General features: G+C 44.9%; 1 long non-coding RNA gene across 2 annotated transcripts in view; it reads right to left on the minus strand.

Moving 5' to 3' along the window:
• LOC147999478 (uncharacterized) overlaps nucleotides 1–22,784 on the minus strand; it is a 121,781-nt gene that overhangs the window by 86,026 nt on the left and 12,971 nt on the right. For both annotated transcript variants that reach the window (XR_015643633.1, XR_015643635.1), the window contains exon 2: nucleotides 16,892–16,959. This is a non-coding gene — a long non-coding RNA (uncharacterized LOC147999478). The remainder of the gene's footprint in view (nucleotides 1–16,891; nucleotides 16,960–22,784) is intronic.

A 22,784-nucleotide genomic window follows, 5' to 3' on the forward strand; every position in this document is an offset into this window, starting at 1 on the left:
TCCCCAAGGGAAAACAAAGAGGGCAATAACCACTTTTAAAGCACTGCACAAAAATTGATAAGCACAGAGGCTGGCCCATAGCCAAAGCGCAGTTAGCTATGATTAGTTAGTTGAACATCTATTGCTCCACAGTGCTGCTGTAGAACTCTCCTGTTACCCTCTTCCACCCCCTCCCCTTGACAATGTCAGTAAGCAATTCATACTCTGACTCTTTGGTTATAAGTGAGGATCGTAGACTCAGAAGGTGGAAACAGGCTCACCTTTGAGTAGCAAGTGAATAAGAGAGACAGGTATGGATCAAAGCCTCAGGGATTGACTCGGGCTTTTAAGTGACATGTGTTTGTCTATTCAACTGCACATCGTGGGCAATTCTGAATGAGTTGGGGCAAGGAGCACATGTGTGTGTGTGTGTGTGTGTGTGTGTGTAGTTGTGTGTGTGTATGTGTGTGTGTAGGTGTGTATGTGTAGTTTTGTGTGTGTGTAGTTGTGTGTGTGTATGTGTGTGTGTAGGTGTGTATGTGTAGTTTTGTGTGTGTGTAGTTGTGTGTGTGTAGTTGTGTGTGTAGGTGTGTATGTGTAGTTTTGTGTGTGTGTAGTTGTGTATGTGTGTGTGTAGGTGTGTATGTGTAGTTTTGTGTGTGTGTATAGTTGTGTATGTGTGTATGTGTGTGTGTGTAGTTGTGTGTGTGTGTAGTTGTGTGTGTGTATAGTTGTGTATGTGTGTATGTGTGTGTGTAGTTGTGTGTGTGTGTAGTTCTGTGTGTGTGTAGTTGTGTGTGTATGTGTGTGTGTAGGTGTGTATGTGTAGTTTTGTGTGTGTGTGTAGTTGTGTATGTGTGTGTAGGTGTGTATGTGTAGTTTTGTGTGTGTGTGTAGTTGTGTGTGTGTGTGTGTGTGTGTGTGTGTGTGTGTGTGTGTGCAGCATATTCCCTGAAAATACTAAGGGTTCAGACCTGCCAGAGGCAAAGAGATTAAAGCAGACCCCTCTCCTTCCTGACTCTGAACCCCACTGTTGGGATTTGCATAGAGTTAAAAAGGAAGGCCACGCAGAGCACAGCATTGTTGAGCCATGCTCAGGCAGTAGGGCGCATCAGGAGCCAAATCTGGATCCTGGATGGAATCGAGGCCAAGTGACTGGTTGGGGTTGCTAGGTTATGGAGTACTGGCAGAGAAGGGAGGCTCGTGATGCAGTGAGAATGTACCAGTGGGCTCCTTGGTTATGGCTAAAATCCCAAATTGGTGACTGTCGGGTCTTGGCATCGGCAGCCCTGACTATGTAAAGCTGTTATCACCATGTTTGCGTTTATTAAAGCCTGTAATTATTATCCTGACTCACGGAGCGCGTGTGCGTCCTTTAAGCCCGGGTCCGCGCATCCTCCTAAGTCACATTTGATCAGCCTGAATGGGGGCCAAGCTTCTTTGGCTAATATTGACGTTGGCAGGGGGCCAGCTGTCCGGGGTTAGAGGAGCTGAAAAGCCTGTTCTCCTTCTCACTTGCTTTTGTCGGGCTTTTCAAAACGTAACTGTTTTGGATCACCCCGCAGTTAAAACTGCATCCAAACCCTGCCTCCCAACCCCCAGCCTCTTCTTCCCAGATTCCCTCTAAGCCCCATTCTAGGTGACTTTTATTTTCTAAAATGTTTTCATTACACCAGATTTGTTGCTCTTGGATTAGACTGGAAGTTCAGAGAAAAAACCAAACAGTTATTTCTTCCCTTCCGTTTTGCTCCCCCCACAGCCGTAAGTTTGAGATTGTTGTCCTAAAGGGGTAAAGACGCTCGAAGTAAAAGAACTGGATAAAACAAAAAAGAGTGAAGAAATTATTAATGAGAAAAAGGAAGTAATCCTGGCATACAGATTGTATGAGAGTGAGTCGTTTTCTGATGGCTTAGGGAATGCCTGTCCCTTTGTCCTCGTGCTCTGTCCACATTGCTAATTACACTTCATTAACGGCAGTCATCAGAGTGTGACATCATGGGTAGTGTCTCCCTGACAACCAGCATCCCTATTCTTAGCTATCCAGCTCCTTCAGTGGCTCACATCATGGTAGTTTGCTCCTCTTGTCCTCAGATCCCTTGTTCCTAACAATACTCTTGGCTGCCCTTCGCAAGCCTCCTGTTTCCTCCCAGGGCCCACCAACCACGTCACAATCCATGTAAGAATTATAGTGTTGTCCTAACTTGCTCTCCCTTTTCCTCTTTTCCTCCCTGAGACTTGTTATTCTAGTTATTCTGTCTACTCTTTTAATCTCCTTCCCCTTCTCTTTCTCCATTTGTGTGTGTATGTGTGTGTATGTGTATGTGTGTATGTGTATGTGTGTATGTGTGTGTATGTGTGTGTGTTTGTGTGTATGTGTGTGTATGTGTGTATGTGTGTATGTGTGTATGTGTGTGTATGTGTGTGTGTTTGTGTGTGTGTATGTGTGTATGTGTGTGTATGTGTGTGTATGTGTGTGTGTATATATGTGTGTATGTGTGTGTATGTGTATGTGTGTATGTGTGTGTATGTGTGTGTATGTGTGCATGGTGTGTATATGTGTGTGTTTGTGTGTATGGTGTGTATATGTGTGTGTTTGTGTGTATGTGTGTGTTTGTGTGTGTGTATATGTGTGTTTGTGCATGTGTGTATGTGTTTGTGTGTGCGTTTGTGCGTGTGTGAGTGTGTGTGTTTGTGCATGTGTGTGTTTATGTGTTTGTGTGTGTGTTTGTGCATGTGTATGTGGTGTGTATGTGTGTGTGTGTGTGTGTGTGTGTGTGTGTATGTGTGTGTGTGGGTCAGAGGACAACCTCAGGTGTCAGTGCGGAGCTTTTGCCTTTGCCCTGTTGAAGGCAGGGCCTCTTACTCACCATCCCTGCCAACATCAGAAGAGATGTCCCTACCAGCTTTTAGGAATCCTCCTGTCTCTGCCTCCTATTCCAACACAGAAGACCTGGAATTACAGGCACACACCATCACATCCACTTTATTTGGTTTCTGAACCTGGGTCCTTATGCTTAGCAACAAGTGGGTTTTCTATTTACCATCTCCTCAGCCCTGCGAATGATACATTTTATCCATCTTTTCTTGGTAACATGCTCGGTGCCCATCACTGTAACATTGTGCCAGGCTCTCCTCTGTGCCTCCGTATTCATGTCTAGCACAGAATCCCTTCTGACCATGGCAGTCTCTTCATGATGAGCCTTGAGTGAGTCCTCCATTCCCTTAAAAGAAAGTCTAAAAGAAACTCAAAGCTATTTCTTCACTTACTGATTTGTTCTTACTTTTAAAGTTAATTATTTATCTGAGTCTTTGTTTATTTACAGAGTCTTTCTGTGTAGCCTAGGAGAGACAACAACTATATGCAATGGAATCTGGTATAGCTCTCTCTCTCTCTCTCTCTCTCTCTCTATATATATATATATATATATATATATATATATATATATATATATCTTAGATAAAAATAGATGTACTAGAAACATCGGGTTAAATGAAATAAGTCAGAATCCATAACAACAAAGCCCCATGCTTTCTCTTTCATACAGAAGCTAGATCTAATAGTGTATATATTTACATATGTATAAAAATAAAGAAATTGGAGGAATAAAGAGAGGAGAATGAGACAGAGATGAAAAGAAAGCAGTGAGTGGCCATTTCAAATAGCTCTCCTGACAGAGGACACAGACCCCTGGATGAAGACCAAGTCTGGGTCACCCTTGGTTTTTCCATTTACCACAGCTCAATGCTAGCCTGGACTCCCATGATCCTTCACTGTAAGAGAAGGAGTCATCTTAATCTCACTTGCTGCTTATGAACTCTCTCCCAGTACTCAGTACTCATTTCTCCTTGCAACTTCTCTTCTGTGTTTGTTCAGAATCCAGCAGGAGGGAGGGAATGTTGTCTTCATATTCTGTGTCTTTGCTGAGACCTGCCATGGTCCATGACTCCTCAACATCAAGTCCAGCAAGTGCACAGTAAGGCAAGTCGACTGAGTGTACAAGATACACACAGGAGAAAAGAACCACTTCAGGGACCCCATTTTGGAGGCCCATCGGTAACCATCCTCCTTTTGGCAAACATTTAACACTGAGTGTTATGAGTAAAGAAGAAAGAAGGCAGGAGGACTGGATGCTCTGATTTCTTCTTCAAACTCCACCCCAACCCAGCTTCTCCCCTCCCAGCGCTCAGCCTCACTCATTGCCTCCTTTTCTATCTTTTCCATGAACTGTGACAGACAGAACACTGGGAAATTCCACCACCACAGCTCCTCCTAGTTTCCCAAAAGGTACTTAAGAAAAAAAAAAGTTTCTTGTTGTTATTGTTGTTGTTGTTACAAGTTTTGATGCTTGATTAATTGCTTGGATTTTTTAAATTTGTTTTTATCTATTTGTTTTATTTTATTTGTTTGTGTGTTGGCTGGCTGGTTTTTGGACAGGAGCTCATATAGCCCAGGCTAGCCTAAGGATGCCCTTAAACTTCTGATACTCCTACCTCCCTCTCCAAGTAGTAGGAATGAACGCATGTTAGGGTGAGGGTGAGGGTTAGAGTGAGGGTCAGGGTGAATGTTAGGGTTAGCACACTCAGTTTATGGGGTGATTAACACTGAACCTAGGGATCTGTGTCTACTAGACACACACTCTTTCACAACTGAGCTATACTCACACACTCACTGAGCAATTTTCCTGGCTTGTGGGGATGTCATGGACTGACTCTCCGACTTGCCATACATCTCCTTGCCTCCACCTTCTGAACGTTGGGAGTGAAGACGCGCTGTAACATGCTCAGCTTCCTTAACACCTTTGATGCGAAAGTATTAGATTGAATCCTCTACAGAGCGGACTGACGGCTACAATTCTTAGGAATAATAGCTAGCCAGCAATGCGGCTTCCCTCAAAAACAATATAGGCTTCAGGAAGGGACTCGGGACCCGGCACAATTGTGTAGAAGAAGCTCCCCATTCAATATCCATCTTTGCATTGAATTACCAGTGTCTTTTTAACTATTTATTTTATTTTTAATTATGTCTTTCTCCCCAAAGCTTGTGTGTGTGTGTGTGTGTGTGTGTGTGTGTGTGTGTGTGTGTGTTCGTGATAGCAGTGCCTATGAATGCCAGAAGGAGGGCCTCTTATAGGTAGAATTATAGGTCATTGTAAATTGCCCAACATGGGTCCTAGGAAAGAAATTCTGATCTTCTGCAAGAGTAACAAGTGCTCTTAACTCCTGAGCCATCTCTCCAACCCCAAATGTTGAATGCTTGTTTGTTTGAAGGAATTAAAGCATACCTTCTTGGGAAACTTCATATAATCAACCCTAGAGCTATATGGTCCCCTTCTATAGTTAACAACCAAAGTCATTACAATGCCCTGAAATGACTGAGATACCCTGAGATCCCACGTCCTCCTCCCTATACTACAAGCAGCCCAATACCTAGGTAGAGACTAGACTGCAACCTAATATATATATATATATATATATATATATATATATATATATATATATGTGTGTGTGTGTGTGTGTGTGTGTATATATGTGTGTGTGTGTATATATATATATATATATATATATATATATATATATATGTATCTCAAAGTGGACTTGAACCATTAGCCCATGTTGGGCCATAGAACTGGGTCATTTAAAAATAGGAAATATAGCCTATGTGGGTCTGGAGAAGAAGAAAAAAAAAGGAAGGAGACATTTCAAAATTGAGGGGAGACATATTTAAAGCCAAGGGCTGACCAGCCACATCATCTAAATGGCTGTTTTATAGCTGTTTTATGCACTCAATTAAAAACTAAAGTTGAATATAAAAAAGAAATCTAGCAAGAGACAAGGAATACAGGGAGAGAGAGAGGCCCTTTTCCCTTCCTACAAGCTACTTGTCTCAACTCTGAAACCAAAACCCCTGCCGTCAGCAACCAACCTCATCCCACTAAGCAATTAGGGACCTGCATTAAACCCGGCCTCCAAAGCCGGCTACCCCAAAAGAACTCAGCGCCTAAATTAAAAGCAGACGTGTGGCTGAGCAGTTGGCACCAGTCAGGATCGAGATATACAACAACCGTATAGATTTAAAGAGAAAATGAGGAGCGGTCATTTCAGCTAAATCCACGGCGTGCCCGCCAGCTGTTTATTCAGAAGGAAGGAGAACGATGTGGGAATTCCAGAAAGTGCAAAGACCCCCGTGCCGTGCCTTAAAGCTATTTTGAACTACTTGTTCCACGGCAGGGGAGGGCTGTCAGCACATCTCTGATCTCTGGCTAAACCTGGTGCATTTCCACATCTAGGTTGGAGGCACCTCAGTCTGCGTACGAATCCTCTACGTTGCTTTTCCCATCCATCAGAAGATACTCTGCCCCCATCCCCAATCTTGGTTCTTAGGACCTGAATTGGAGGTGAAACTTGAGAATACAGTTGTTTGCCTTCTCTGCTGACGTTTCCAAAATCTGCCATGGGTTCTAAATAAACCCGTTCCCAAGTTCGGTCTATTGGTCCCTGGTAGCACTTGTGTGCTTAGAGGGTCTCCCTACTGCAAACCCTTTTTGGTCTTCAGGGGACTGACTGGTTCCTTCTTCCTCAACTCTCCTTCATAGTTGGCCTTGCTCCTTCAGAGGCTATGACACGACATTCTACTTTTTTCATGGCTCACTCTGTGGCATGGCCAGGTGCTCTCCTCACATAACCCAAAGATTAGTGCTTCAATTACACACTGAGAAGACTGGATCTGTCATCTACCTTTAGGGTCCTATGTGCTGTAGACCATGAAACAAGTTCAAGAAAGCATGACCAGAGTATGGAACCACCTTTGTTTAAAGAAGTGAAAACGGGGAGCTTTGGACAATGAAACAGCATTGAAGAACTCTGGGGCAGATCCTAAGTGGAGGAAGGTATGTAAAGCAGGTGATCTCACTGTCCACAAAAGCACGAAAGTTCCAGAATATATACCAGGTATCTCCGTTTCCTCCTCTTGCTGTGACTATAAAACAGAACAGAACAAAACAAGACAAAGACAAGAACACGAAGAGACAGACACACAAATAACAAGCCAACAACAGCCATGTAGGGAATGATCCTGCTTCGGTTCAGTTTAAGCCTACAGTCCATGACACATGAGAATTCATGGTGACAAGGATCCAGTCACACTGCACCTGCAGCCAGGAAGTAGAGGGAGAAAGTGCCTGTGTCCAGCTGCTTTCTCTTTTTAGTCACCCTAAGAACCCCACCCCATGGGATGGTTCTGCCAACAGTTAGGATGGATCTTCTCACCTCAGTTAACCTAACCAGATAACCCATGACCGACGTAAAGACTACCTATGACACAGTGGTTCTCAACCTTGCCGGTGCTGTGACCCTTTAATACAGCTCCCCATGTTGTGATGACTCACACCCCTTAAATGGTTTTTACTGCTACTTCTTAACTGCAATTGCGTCGTCGTTATGAGTCGAGATGCAAACATTTTTGGAGATAGAGGGCTACCAAAGGGGTCGTGGCCCACGGGTTGAGAGCCTCTGACCTATGTCGTCCTTCACAGGTGTGTCAGGGACTGACTATATCCTAGGTGATTCCAAATCCCGTGCCACTGACAACGCTAACCATCACTGAGGACAGGCCTCCCCTCTACCTCCAGAGACTGATTCCAGGGACCTAGGGTGGTGTTACATTTCGCATCTGAGGTGTTCTCCACGGGCTTATGTTTTAGGTGCTTAATTCACAGTTACTGACACCAGGTTGGGAAGTTCTGGGGAATTTGGAGTTGGGTTTTCACGGGTGGGAGGTGTGTCATTTGGTGTGTGTTCTTTGAGGCACGTCGTTTCTGATATTTTTCCATACCTACCTATTTCCTGGCTGTGTGCCGATGTGAACTGTCCTATCCTGCCACACTCCCCACTGCCCCCATGGTGGACTAAACACCCCAGGAACCAGGAACCAGAGTAAAGACTCTCTCCTTCCAAGTAAATCTTTCGTGTGACTCTTAAGCATCAATCCTGGATCAGAGCTCCCACAGAAATGTTCGCTGATAAACACTCCGGTTGAGAATCTGTGTGTGAGACGTTCGGGAGAGAAGCAAATGGAGTCTCACTCCTCCAAGCTCAGACTAACAATCTAGGGAGTACCTGAGGGCTGTGGAGTGGGGTTTAAATTCCCAGGGCCCAGTCCAAGATGTCTAAGGAGAAAAACATGACTTGGTCACAGGGCGAGTACTTTCTATGTCTAGGACTCCTGGAGGGTTTCTCTCACATGTAAACAAGCCAATGTGTTCTGTAGCTGCCATTCTGAATCTCAGACATAGGATACTTTCAGCTGGGTGTGTAGCAGTAGGATGACGACATAAACGTGAGTTTCTTCTATCTGGTTAAATTGAATTTCATTTATGGAGGGGTTGGCTTCCCCAGTCTCATGTACGTCTTCTTCCTTGGTGGGGTTCTAATACTAATTCCTCCCATAGCTTCTTTCACACAACACATCCTGTGACTCCCAAGCATAGAGGGAGTTTCTCACCTTGGGCAATCAGGGTTAGAGCTTTGGCTACTGGCTGCCTATAAAAATGGATGCAAGTCACTCTCCCCGGTCTTCATAGTTGCCCTCCATGAAAAAGGAACAATACAATAGCCCTTGAACAGCCTGTCCTACAGGGCTGCTCTAAGGATCAGATCAGATAATTTACATAAGCAAAGGGAGGTATAATTATTGTGTAGCGTTCCTATGACTCAGAGCATACTGAGCTCATAGAAGCTTAGCTAGTTAGGGAAAGACGGGAAGGTACAGGTGTGTGCTACCTCCGAATCATACCAAGAAACAAGCCCGGGAGAATCCAGGTCCAGGAGAGAGCTATTCTTTTCCAACAAACGTATATGGATCTCCTGGCAATAAAGACCCACCTAACGCAAATATTTTACTTGCTGAAGAGCTTGAAATTAAATTAGGTGGTTCATGACAGCCATTGGCTCTTTCTAATGTCCTCTAGAAAACTATCTAAGACCTTTTCTAAATGTTTTATTTGGGTGCATTATTTATTATTATCTTTAACTAAATATTTCTAAGTAGACCAAGACCATTAGACTAAGACCCAGTCGATGGCAGAAATAACCAAGACAAACATGACCAGTGGCTTTAAGCATGCAGGACATCTTAGTTAAGGTCTATTTGTTTATACCACAGCTGTTCAATACAAATATGTTGCTGGCAAACTTTTCCAGTAACTATAATTCTGTACTGGCCACAATAAAGAAGCTTAAAAGGTGGCACTTATTTTAATACGTTTAAACTAAGATTGCCAAAATGTAATTGCTTCAAAATGTAATCACCATTAAAAACATTGAGATAGTTTACATTGCTTATTATCCATGTGATACTAAGATGTCAAGCCCTGATGTATATTTTTTCTTTTTAAAAGACTTTTTTTTAATTGTGCCATGTGTGTCTGAGGGTTGCTCCCTGCATGTGAGTGCAGGAACTGTTAAGGCCAGGAGAGGGCGCTAGATCCCCTGATTTTTGAGTTACAGGCAGGTTTGAACCACTGATGTGGGCGTTGGGGATAAGGTTCAGATCTTCTGCTTTCTTAACCACTGAGCCAGCTCCCTAGTTTCTCTTCCATGTGGAAATCTCTCCATATGGCCATGTTTCCAGTGTTCTCTACTGACACACGACCCAGTGCTGGCCATTCTGGATGGCCCAGGCTTAGGTAATGTTTTGGAGGGAGAGCTGCAGCGATGTTTAGCATTTACTGCAGGCACACATTGTGCTTTATAAGCATTGCTAATTACCTTAAGAACACTTTGAGCTCAGAACAACCGAGAAAACAGCAATTGGGCGAAGTGAGATCATTGGTCGCAAAATTGAAAAGCATGGGGAAGATCCAAACCCAGGGCCCGACGACGTGCACATCTCTTCTTACTTAGCTCTCTTTTGCTGGTAACGGCGAAGCATGAAGAAGCGTCCTCCCCACCCACCCCCACATTGTAACTGCATGAAGTCTAGCACCTTGCCTGAACTCCAAGTCATCTCCAGTCAAGACCCTCTGGAATCTACGAGCGCAGCCTCCACCCGTCACAAATCAGGCGTCTCTCCACCAAACCACTGCCTCCAAGCCGAGCAAGCTCAGATGAGAGGTTTGGAAGAAGCAATTATGATTTTATTGCACCCGCTGTGCTGACGATTAATGCTGAGTGCGGGTGGAAAAAGCACCCTCTCATTTGCTAGCACGCACTATAATTATGTATGCCTCTCCAGGTACTATAATTTAGAACTTAAAAAAAAAAGCCCCATTCCGAACAAGTAGCGCCGCACGGTAAAGCATTACGGATGTGTTATCATATAAACGAGATAGCCGTGACACGAGCTCCAGATAATAAATCCTCAACTTAGATTCGGAGACAAGATATGTCAAAAGCAAATCCACACTGCCACTTAATCTTCCCCATAACCTGTTTATTTTTTTTTCTGAGTCCTACAATAACACACGTCAGACAGCTCTGATGGTTTGCAGATTAATGTATTCTCCCCCCCTCCCCCTCCCCCTCCCCGTTCAGGTCATCGCACGAATATTCATTTCATAAAATTAACTTTGCTCGTTGCAAGGTGGAAACGGGCTGCAAAACATAACTGTTTGTACCAAATGGGGAGCTGGCAAGATGGAATTAATAAATAAATCTGATATACCCCCCCATTTCCGGGGAAGGCTAGAAATGTCATTGTATATTACTTTTTGATTTCTGAGCTCCCACTGGGCACAGTGAGCCCCACAATTACGAATGTGCAGGCTGAAGGATGCTCTAATACTCAAACCATTTATTTGATGTCTGATGGAATCCACTCCCTTCCCATAATGCCTCTCGGGGTGGAGTTGGTCCTCATCAGCCCACACCCTAACAGCACCTGCAATCAAGAGAACTTCTCCAGAACAGCTTCGCTCAGCTCCCTGCCCCAGAGTGAAAGCCACCACCCACAGAGCAAGCTCATTCACACCTATGTGAGCCCTCAGGGCTTTCTTCAGGGGACACATCTGCCCAGCACCACACCCTGCCTGTCCAAAGTCCAACTCCCAAATCAGAGCACTCTCTCTACACTACCCCGTAGCCCAAGTAATTTTATATGCAGCCACACCAAGACAGTGCCAGTCTGGGAAAGCTGTGTCTGAGAGTTAGAGAATGAGTTACTATAAGCCTCCAGTTTCCCAACTCAGTAGACCAGGGACCCACAAACATTTTTCTTTTCTGAAGAGAGAGAGAGAGAGAGAGAGAGAGAGAGAGAGAGAGAGAGAGAGAGAGAGAGAGAGAGAGAGAGAGAGAGAGGAAGAAGAAGAAGAAGAAGAAGAAGAAGAAGAAGAAGAAGAAGAAGAAGAAGAAGAAGAAGAAGAAGAAGAAGAGAAGAGAGAAAAGAAGAAAGGAAAGGAAAAGAAGAGAAAAGAAAAAAGAATCAGAAGAGCACAAAAGTGGACCACCCAAATTTCTGACTCTGAGATGCAACCCTGCCGTTGTAGGACCCCAAGAACACACGTAGACAATATTCACATGGCCGTGAGTGGCTATGATCTGATGAAACTTACTGATGAACACTATCATTTGAATTTCCTTTAAGTTTTCATTATGACTCACTAGATATCTGGGCATGTACTTTTCTTTGGACTTTTTTTCCAAGGCTTTAGATAGAAGCATTATTCTTAGCTTGTGAGCTAAAACAACAATGAAACAGATCTGGTATTAGCAACCAAGCATCTCCAAACCAGGACCCAGCAAGAGCAGGGTAGGTCATCACTAGCCACTGATGCCCCACATTCCCACTGTTACAAGAGAGTATATCCTCCTCCTGCACATGCACTACACCCCCTTATAAAAGGACAGTCTCTCCTCTCCCCCTTCTCCCTCACCCAGAGGCAGTCTCTGAATATCCCTCCTCACTAAACTTCCCACGGGAGACCTGTCTCATAGTGTGACTTTATGCCTCGATCATACCCTTTAGTCTCTGGGCTGTTGTTGACTGGCTTCTGGCAACAGGGACAGGAGGTCATTTGGCCTCTCACCGTGACTGTTCCAATACCAAGATCCAAAGAGGTCCGTCTACTCAGAACTGTTCCCAGGGCTACACAGTGAATAGTAAGTGTCTCATTTTTCCTATGCAACGCTTGTTCATGTGACTAACCTTCTCAGAGCAGTGAGCAAGTCCTAAGACCCCAGATTTACTTGTCCCTGTAAGGCAGAAGTGTGTGGAGTAATAGGGAGTCTTGCAGAAATAGCAAGCAAGGCGTTGGCCAGAACAGGGCTGGCAGGAGGTGGTAGTGCTAAGCCATTAAGTGGTACTTTCTCTCCCTTTGTTATGACAAGGCTAAACTTTCTCAACGTGGTATTACACACACACACACACACACACACACACACACACACACACATACAACCAGCAGCAGCAGTGTAATAAAGTAGCCTAAAGGACATTAGTGTGCCACTACATGCATTTGGGTCCCTTTTCTCTTTTCTCTCTAAGGTAGTCCAGGATCTTTGGCTGAAGACACCTGATCGGTTGGATGTAGGTGTTTGTTGTTTCTGGGTGGAGCCAAGGCTAAAGGTGCTAAGTGACATCACTGGAAACAAGCAGAAATGTGTGAGCTGTTTGTTCCCTGTTGATTCTTCAGGGCTCCAGGCTTATCTGCCAGGGAGGTGTGAACCAGCAAAATGCCAGACCCAGTGGAAGAAGCTTGCCTTGTAGACTTCACCAGTAACCAAGACTCTGATGATCTAGCTGGCTTTCTCTTGATCCTATCTCTGCCTCACACACGGCAGAAGACATCCTGTTCTCCACTGTGCCAGAGAGGAGACACTCCTGGTCGCTGATGATAAAAACATCCTTTTCCCAGAGGTTAGGACTAACACCGCTGAGAGCTGTGTTCCAACCTGTGTTTGAACCACCTGTGGGGCATTCCGTGCGAACCAGGCTGCAGCTCTCACAGACACTTCCAGAGTTCAACTGGGGAAATGTTCCTGTCCATTCGAAAGCCCACTGACAAGACATCTTCCTCAGCTGGCCCTCTGGAGAGGAAGTAGCCAGCCTCCAGATTGTGATGCTTAAATTCAGACTTTTTGTCTTTTGAGAATGTGAATGTTCGTACTCAAATACAAGTGCTCAGGATGGTTCTGTGGAAAGAGACCAGCCACTAGAGAGTCTGAATCAGTGCTGGGACAGAGCTGTACATCTTAATTAAGCCCCTCTGGATGCTGAATCGGTTCCTTCACTAAGCCACCCTTTGATTGTTACCAATCCACAGGGACATCTCCATCTACCTAGAAGATGAGGCCAAAGCAGCACTAAGAATCTGAGCTTAGTAGAATAAGTTTACAATCCCAGCATTCAGGAGGCTGAATCAGGAGGACTGTAGGTTTGAGGCCAGTCTGGGTATGTATCAAGGAGCCACCTAAGACATGTCCGGTACATGTGGAAACACTTCAGAGTTGCTATGTTTACCTTTAAAGTGGAGCCTGGGCCTCTCTGTCCATTCTACCCTAGGTCATAGTCAGCCCTCCCCCTGGACAAACTCAGCTCTTTGAGATGAAACTTTATCTTGAAACTTTAGGACCTAAAAATACCATATATGTTGGTCTTCCCTGGGAATAGTCTGGAAAGAAGATCCTGTTGTGTGGTCTAGAATCCTACTGCAGTGTCCTTCGCATTCATCAACAGCATCCTACTTCCTTTGGGCCCAGTATTTCACCCATAATACATTCCACAAAGACAGGCCTCTGATAGCACTCTCTCCATTCACTCTCTCTTCCTGGTAGACAAATCTGCCGGGTGGGCTCTTAATCATCATTTAAATTCCAGCCCAGGGGAACACAAATGGCTACTGTACATTTAATGCCCAGAGGAAGACCAGATAAGTATGGAACCCACACCTCCTATTGGAAAACGTTGGGGAATGTTGGATAATATCATGTGTTGGCCAGAATATGGGGAAAAACCCCATAGAATTATAACCCTGTATCTGAATTGTGAACAATATGGATATATTATTTGGAGATGACCATGGAGCAACTGTTGCTTGCTTCCTGACTTAGTATATGTGCGTCTCTGTCTTTCCCCATTGAGAATTCACAGCATCTTAGGGCAGAGGCAGTGTGTTTGCTGTAGTATTGTGAGACAGAAGCTCAAAATTGACATAGGCATCCATCGATGAGAACAGGCACATAAATTAAGTACTCAGAGTGCTGGAATTACTGACTCTGTGTGGAGATTAGAGGAGAAGTTCTCTGTGTGCTCAGTTGGAAGCCCTCTGGGCCTAATGCAAGAAAGAATAGTGTTGAGATTTACAGCGATAGTCCATGGGTATGAAATGCACAGACCCATACAAAGGAGCCACTGATATTCCTGAAAGTCCCTAATAGGCCAAAATGCCGAGGCTGTGTCTGGCCCCATACCGACTTTGTGCAAATGTTATCATCCACCTTTCCTGTGGATTGCTTTCTTGGATCCTAACTACAGCCTAAGAAAGACTTGAAGGAACACACCCACTTGTCAGGACCAAGGTGCTTAAAGACAGAGCTGAGATTCAACTTTGACCTTGTCTAATCCTATAACCTTTGTTAGTACTGACAGTTCTGCCACCAGTGTTCAAAGCTATTGGGTTTGGTTTCCAGTGGACCATGGTTCAATTCCTAGCACTTGCATGGTGACTTACAACTATCTTTAACTCCAGGTCCAGGAGATCTGACACCCATTCTAGCTTCCATGGGCATCAGGCATGCATGTGGCATACAGATGTACTTGCAATCAAACCCCTCCCCCCAAACACGTAAATTACAAATAAATCTCAAAAATCATTGGCCCTCAAGCCAGCTGACTGGCACTCAGAGATTAGCCAGGTCAGCACTGGACACCCCAGCTCTGCAGAGACAATTCTTCATCAAGTCACATACATAAGCACCATGGACTATGCCTTGACTGCGAGATGTCCCCAACAGGCTTCTGGCTTAAAGGTTCAGTTTCAAGGTGGTAGCATTATTTGGAAGGCTATGAGTTCTTGAGGGAGGTGGGAAAAGTGGGTTATTAGAGACAGGCCTTTGAAAATTGTAGCTGCCTTGGTTCCTATCTAGCGTTCCCTGATCCCTAGTTTGCCTTGATGGAGAACCCTTCCTCACATTCTCTAGCTTTGAGTTCTGTTATGCTGTCCCAGTATCATAATAAAATTCCTCCATAACTCCAAGTCAAAACAAACCCTTCCTCCCTTAATCTGTCCCTGCCTGGAGGAGGGGGTTATTAAAGCATGAGTCATTTTTTAAAAATTATTTTATTTATTTACATTTCAAATGTTGTCCTCCTTCCTGGTCTCCCCTCTGTTCACCCACCTACCTGCCCACTCCAGCTTCACCCCTCAAGCATCCACCTTCACTGGGGTAACAAGCCTCAACAGGACCAAGTGCCTCCCCTCCCACTGATGCCAGATAAGGTAGTCCTTTGCTACATATGTAGTGGGACCCATTTATGTGTACTCTTTGGTTGGTGGTTTAATCCCTGGGAGCTCTGAAGGTCCCATTAGTTGATATAGTTGTTCTTCCTATGGTGTTGCAATACCCTTCAGCCCCTTCAGTCCTTCCCCTAACTCTTCCGTTGGGGTCCCCAGGCTCAGTCCAATGGTTGGCTGTGAGTATCTGCATCTCTCTTAGTCAGTTATTGTCAGAGCCTCTCAGAGGACAACCATACCAGGCTCTTGTCTGCAAGCACTTCTTAGCATCGGCAATAGTGTCAGGGTTTGGTGTCTGTGGATGGGGTGGATCCCAAGATGGGGCATTTCTGGATGGCCTTTTCTTTAGTCTCTGCTCTACTCTTTGTCCCTGTGTTTCCTTTAGACAGGAACAATTCTGGGTTAAAGATTTTGAGATGGGTGGGTGGCCCCATCACTCAACTGGGTATCATGTCTATCAAAAACTCAGGTGACAGCAAATGCTGGTAAGGATGTAGAGAGAGAGAAAAAAAAAACACTCTTCTATTGCTGGTAGAATTGCAAGCTGGTACAACTGCTTTGAAAATCAATCTGGCAGTGTCTCAGAAAATTGGAAATAGTTCTACCTGAAGACCCAGTTATACCACTACTGGGCATATACCCAAAAGATGCTCCAACATATAACAAGGACATGTGTAGCCTTATTTATAATAACCAGAAACCAGAAAAACAATCCAGAAGAACGTACAGAAAATGTGATACATTTACACAATGGACTACTACTCAACTATTAAAAATGATGACTTAGTAAATGGATGGAATTAGAAAATAGCATCCTGAGTGAGGCAACCAAGTCCCAAACAGACATATATGGTATGTATGCACTTATAAATGGATATTAACCCAAAGCTCAGAATACCCATGATACAACTCACAAACTATATCAAGCTTAGGCCCAAGTGTGGATACTTCAATCCCATTTAGAAAGGGGAGCAAAATAATCATGGGAGGGAGAGGGAGGGAGGGATTTGGGTGGGAGAGGGGAGAGGGAGAGGGAGGGGAAAGGTGGGGCAGGATCAGGTATGAGAAGAGACAGGAGGGAAGTCCAGAGGGTCAGGAGAATGAATAGAAGTAAGTAATAGTTGGAGGTGGGGAACAGGGGTGGGTGGGTGGGTGCAGGGTTTGACCACTAGAAAGTCCCAGACACCAGGGATGTGAGAGGCTCCCAGAACCCAGTGGGGATGACAGTAGCCAAAATGCCCAAAAATGGAGAGATAGAACCTAAACAAGTCAGGTGTTTAATGCACCTTGTGAGTCCCAAATCTCCTATCCCTGCTCAGGAGGATCAGTTATTTGCATAAGACCTGCCCCTCCCCAAGGTTTCTCTGTGTCTCTGAACACTCAGGGAGCTGATGTTGGTCCACTGAGCGTAACAAAGGAAACTAAAATACCCGTGCAGACTTTGAGGAGCCCTGAGGGGATTTTACCTCTTAGCATCTCAGCCCACTCCACCGGCCTCGAAGTTTCTGCTTCTGTGCTGTCCTGGGCGTACAAACTGAGAAAGAAAGAAGAGCAGGTAAATGCTATTTATCTGTAAAAACACTTCAATCAGATTTTCCAAGGAGGAAAAAAATAAAGTTATTAATAGTCAGCATCCCAGAAATGACAAGTGACGTCTGTTATTGAAGCGAAATGCTTCAGGCTTCTTGGGTGTGTTGGGGAAGGCGGCTGGTGGTGTGACGGGCATCCGTGAAGACAATTCAGTGTGCCAAGCTGGAGAAGCAGATTTCCCCTTTAGCATCAGTGCCCTGCTTAGACAGGAGGCACCTCATGGCCCCCTTAATCATACATCAAGCTGAGTGACACTTGAAATGGTAACAATTCTCCCCACCCGAACAGCAGCTGTCTGTCTGCGTTTTGATGTTCATTCCTAATCAGATTGTCTTTGCTCATAGCAACCAGCAGCGAATGTATCGCACACCAGGAGCAGCACCAGGCCTGTTCTTAATCCAGGAGGGAAACGAATCCTTTGCTGTTGAAGAAATATATGTGAGAATCATATTGGAAAACAGATACTTTGTTTCTCAAATGGAAGCATTTCTTGATTCCCTCCAGAAACTTGCTTGTATCTGTCTTTCCCAGATAACCCTGAATTAAGGAAGGCAGATTTTTCTCTCCAGACAACCTAGGATATTTTCATGCAACCCAACATACTTCCTCAGGGCACCACAGCTGATTGCGCTGCTTTGATAACAGCAACAAAGACACCAACATCTGGTCACACTGGAGTGAGTTTAACTATGTGGAGGGTTCGGGCAGGGACAGGCTTAGGGCATTTTCTTTTTCTTCAAGTACTCCTATAAAGGAGAGTCTTCCTAAATGTGGAAAGCGTCTTGCAACTTCTCCCTAAATTCTGAAAGGATTTTAAGGGCCTTGAAAATGTGGGGTGACAGGTACGAAGTCCTTCCTCCTTTGGAGGCTGTGTCCCACTTAACGGTTCTTCTCTCGGAACTTGGTTCTCTCTGCTTCCAGTTCTGTTTTGCCATTGTTCCCCAATCTCCGAAGGTCAAATCTTCCCTAGGAAGCCATGCATTGACACTGACTGTCTTTAGACTCAGAGTGATGGACTGCCAGAGGAAAACAGGGAGACGTTAGAGTCCCAGGACAGAAAAGGAGGGAAGGAAATGGAGGGAAACAGAATACACCAAGTGGTGGTAGCGGAGGGCAATAAATGGAGCAGAAAAGGAAAAATGAAAACAAACAAAGCATCAAGGTAACTGGCTAGAAGGGTGAAAGATAGTTATAAATATGGAGCAGCTGCCACTCAAAACGCACAGAGCAGCAGCAGCCGTGGCAGCGAGGAGCTATTTGGAAGTGTACTCTTGAGCCCGTTCTGAAGCCCTTGAGTGATGAGCCTTAGCCTTCAATCTCCCTCTTAAGGAGCCTCCAGATGAGGCTACAGGCAGGTGAGGTACAGGCAGAAGTCTAGGAAGCAGGACACCATGCTGCTGGAGTGTTCAGTGAGAACCAGGACCTCGCAGAGAGAGCTCGGGCTCTTCCTTTGCTTTCCCTCGAGAGCTAGTGACAAAGATGGCTACGTTTCACTAGCCATGCGGCCACTTCTGGTTGCTCTGAATGGCCAGAGAGATGGCTTCGCTTGCTGAAGCTCGCAGCAATATCGAGGTACAATATGTAATTAGAAAAGCAGGAATTTCAGAAGGGACGTGCTAGAATCGTCTTTCTTCCCCAGTTATGTCCCCTATAGTTGGCTTTTTCTCTGCCAAATGTAGGTTGGTCTACTGGGACTAATGGGATGGCTTCCACCTTGGGCAGGACACGCAGATGCCCAAGTCAAGCATCTTAAAAGGCCTCCTTGGGGGTTGCTTTAATGACAAGCCACAAGAGCTCCAATGCACAAGTGTGAGCTGTGAAGAGAGCTAGCGGTTGCTACGGTCTCAGCGCTTTCGTAAACCTTCAAAGAAACAGTGTGATGTATGGGTTTAGCTGACCTGCTGTCTCAGTGACTCCTCTCAAATGCTGCTGGTTTCAATGCTGTGACCAACTTCAGGACAAGAAGCAACTTACGGGAGGTAGGGCTTATTTTGGCTTTACAGTTCAAGGATAGACAGAGCCCATCACAGTGGAAATGTCAGGTATAGGGTCACAGTATCTCCCAACCAACAAGGGGAGGAAAGATAGAAAGTGATGGTGGCTTATCAGACCTTAAAGCCTAACCTGCATGGCCCGATTACTCCAAGTTCCAAAACAGGCCACCAGCTGGGGCCTGAGTGTTCAAACACATGACCCTTAGATGGTTGGTGGACGTTTTATATTCATACCTCAACAACCATTTTACAAGCAAGAAACTGTAGATTTAGGCCAGGGAAGCTGGCCAAAGTCATAATGACAGTAGGTAACAAACTGGGGTCGGAACCAAGTAAACCAGCTCTTTGCTAGCACCCTTTCCACTACATCCATCAGCTTGTCATTTAAGAGAAAAGTGAGAAGGAAGGAAGGAAGGAAGGAAGAAAGAAAGGAAGGAAGGAAGGAAGGAAGGAAGGAAGGAAGGAAGAAAGGAAGGAAGAGGAAGGAATAAGCCTTACATATATTCAGGTTGTTATTCTGATAGCAAGAGAAGCATGTGTTAACAAACTATCCTCTTCATTAATAGATTATTAAACAAGGTTAATAATCTTGCCCCGGGATCTAGAGTTCTGGCTCAGGTATAGAGGTTTGCTGTGCATGTGCAAGAAATAGAAATTCTGGGTCCCATCCCAGCAGAACCATCAGAGCCTATGGGTAAACAATGCCAAGTCAGGCTGAAAGAGGAGTCATTTGGTTGTACTTAACTGACACCAAACACATGGACAGAGCCATGAGACCCACTAGCTGCTCAACTGGGACACTGGCCAAGCAAGAGCCCAATGTAGACAGGGGCAGAGCACAAGGAGTATGGGGCAGGACACGATGTCACTAAACTGTTCAAGCTGAACTCTTGTGTTGTAGTCATGTTCAAGTGTATCAGACATGGTGACTTGGTGACATCTCTGAATTAACTTTGTGTAGGAGCCAATGGGGTAGAAGAGGGACAAATTAAAGATTTCTGCTCTGTTCTGGGGTTTGAGTGCCAAGGCAGGGCCTCGGAACCTGTGCAGAGCAGAGAACCTGATTTAAGAGACCATAAGAGTACCAACTCCACTCTCTCATGGGACTCAATCCAAAGCCTGGATGTCACGGGTTTAAATCCTGTGTTCTTTCCTGTCTGGAACCAGGCAGGGCTGGGTTTGTTTCTATATGCCTTGCATTTCTTGGGCAACTCGGAAAAAGTGCTTCTGTACCTCCAGTTTCTGCATCCAGAACTTGGGGATAAAGATTATAAATGCTCTCTCTTGGGAAAGTTAAAGATAAGAGAAACCATTAGCACCGAATAAGGCGTAAAACACAAGATCCCCGATAGGTGGCTTTTCTTATAATGTCACCATTTCTAAGAGTCACCATTTAGGGTCTAAGAGAGGACTCAGTGTTTAAGGGCTCTGACCGCTCTTCCAGAGGAGCCAACCTCAGCTCCCAGAGCTCACATGGCAACTCGCAACCATCTGTAACTCCAGTTCCAGGAGACATGACACTCTTTTCTGACCTCCACAAGCATTCGTGCAGGCAAAGCATCCATACACATTCATTAAATAAATAATAAATAAATAAATAGCAAGCAGACAAACAAATAAATCATTTTAAGAGTCAATGTTCCCCCATAAAATTAGAAAAATCTATACCCAACAGGATTTCAACACTCACAATAGATGATTCTGTCAAGAGATTTTTTTTATTGGTTATTTTATTTATTCTGCCAGAGCCTGACCAATACAGATGCAGATGCTCACAGCCAACCATCAGACTAAGCACAGGGACCCCAGTGGAGGAATTAGGGGAAGGACTGAAGGACCTGAAGAGGTTTGCAACCCCACAGGAAGAACAACATCAACCAAACAGAATCCCCCAGAGCTCCCAGGGACTAAACCACCAACCAAAAAGTACACATGGAGGGACCCATGGCTCCAGCTGCACACGTAGCAGAGGACTGCCCTATCTGGCATCAATGGGAAGGGAGGCCCTTGGTCCTGTGGAGGCTCAATACCTCAGCATAGAGGAATGCTAGGGCAGTGAAGTGGGAGCGGGTGGATGGGTGGATGGGTGGGGGAGAATCTTCATAGAAGCAGGGGGAGGGGGAATGAAATAGGGAGGTTGTGGAGGGGAAACCAAGAAGGGGATAACATTTGAAATGGAAATAAATAAAAGAATTCTGTTTCTTTGTTTTAAAGAAAGCAGCAAGAATGGGAGGCCCTCTTCAAAGTGTGATTTCTTTCAGTATCTATGAAGGTGATCCAGTCAAAGGCTAAATTAATGCCATGCCCCTGTAATGCCTTGGTAGAGTCTTCCCAAATCAGCCATGATCAGAGCACCTAGGTCGGTATCCAAACATAAAAGTAACTTCGATTTGGCTATAGTAATTGTATAGTATAGTGAGCCTCTGTCTGCTAACCTAAGCCTAGTCCTGGAAGCTCCTAGCTTCTGTACAATCTTATCTAGGCCTAGAATGTTCTCAGCCTCCAAGACTGACTTCTGCATAAGCTCACCCTTTCTAGCTCGTTATGAACTCTGACTGGCTGGTTCAGCTCAGGTGGCTCACGCTTCTCTCTGAGCTGACTGATTCAATCTGGCTTCTCTCTTGAACCCTGACTTTTTGCTTTCCCTGGCCTCAAACTAACTCTGGCAATCTGTTCTAATCTTCTGTCTCCTTCTCTTTCTCTGGCTCATTCTGTCTTTTCCTATGTCTGGCTTGTTCTTTCTCTACAACCTGTCTCTGTAAAATTCTCTCTCCATAAAACTTCCTCCATTCTTTTTCTCCCCTGTTCTCTTTCTCTTTTCTGTGGCGCTCTCCTAAGAAACCCCCTTTCCTGTCAGTTCTCCTGAGAGTTGGGTGTGTCTTATCTCTGATTCCTTTGACACTTGGTCTGCTGCTCAATTAGACATCACTTTCAAACCTGGTTGCTTCCTTCTACAAACTGGCTTTATCTTTACTGTTTGGGACTAAACAAGGGTACTAAGGGTGTGTCTGTATTACAGGTGTGTGGTAAGGGCTGAGCCGCATCAACTAGAAATGGGTTTGTTTGTTTTCTTTTCTTTTCTTTCAGTAAATAACACAATTTCAGGGTTCAAAATGTGATCAAATATCCTGCAAAATCCAAAGGGAGAGGAAATACAGATTCCAACATTCTAACTGGACACCTTTGTTGAGGAGCTCAGTTATTTAAACCAGTGTGTGTGTGTGTGTGTGTGTGTGTGTGTGTGTGTGTGTGTGTGAGAGAGAGAGAGAGAGAGAGAGATAGAGTGTGTGTGTGTGAGAGAGAGAGAGATAGTGTGTGTGTGTGTGTGCGCACGCGTGCGTGTGTGTGTGTGAGAGAGAGAGATAGTGTGTGTGTGTGTGTCCCCTGATGTGTGTGGGTGCCCACAGGGGCAAGAAGAAGGTATCAGGTCCCCTGGAACTGGATTTACAGGCAGTTGTGAGCTGACTGGCATGGGTACTGGGAACAAAGCTCGGGTCTTCTGGAAGAGCAGTGAGCACTCTCCATCTCTGAGCCATCTCTCCAGCCTTACCTTTCTAAGACACCTTCTCTGTGGTTCTCTTACACATTGAAGTCTGGTAGATACTAATTTGACTCTGAGTTTCTACAAAGTCCCATGTGTGTGTGATGATTCAGGAGAGTGAACAAAAAGGGCTTTCAATTTCCATCTGTGTTCTCTTCATTCCTCATGTTTGTACATTTGATTTTATCTACTTTATAATGTTCATAATATGTTGACGAAAAAATAGGAATGTAT

The sequence above is a fragment of the Rattus norvegicus genome, chromosome 19, assembly GCF_021556685.1.
Source record: "Rattus norvegicus strain SHRSP/BbbUtx chromosome 19, alternate assembly SHRSP_T2T, whole genome shotgun sequence".
Classification (NCBI taxonomy): Eukaryota; Metazoa; Chordata; class Mammalia; order Rodentia; family Muridae; genus Rattus; species Rattus norvegicus.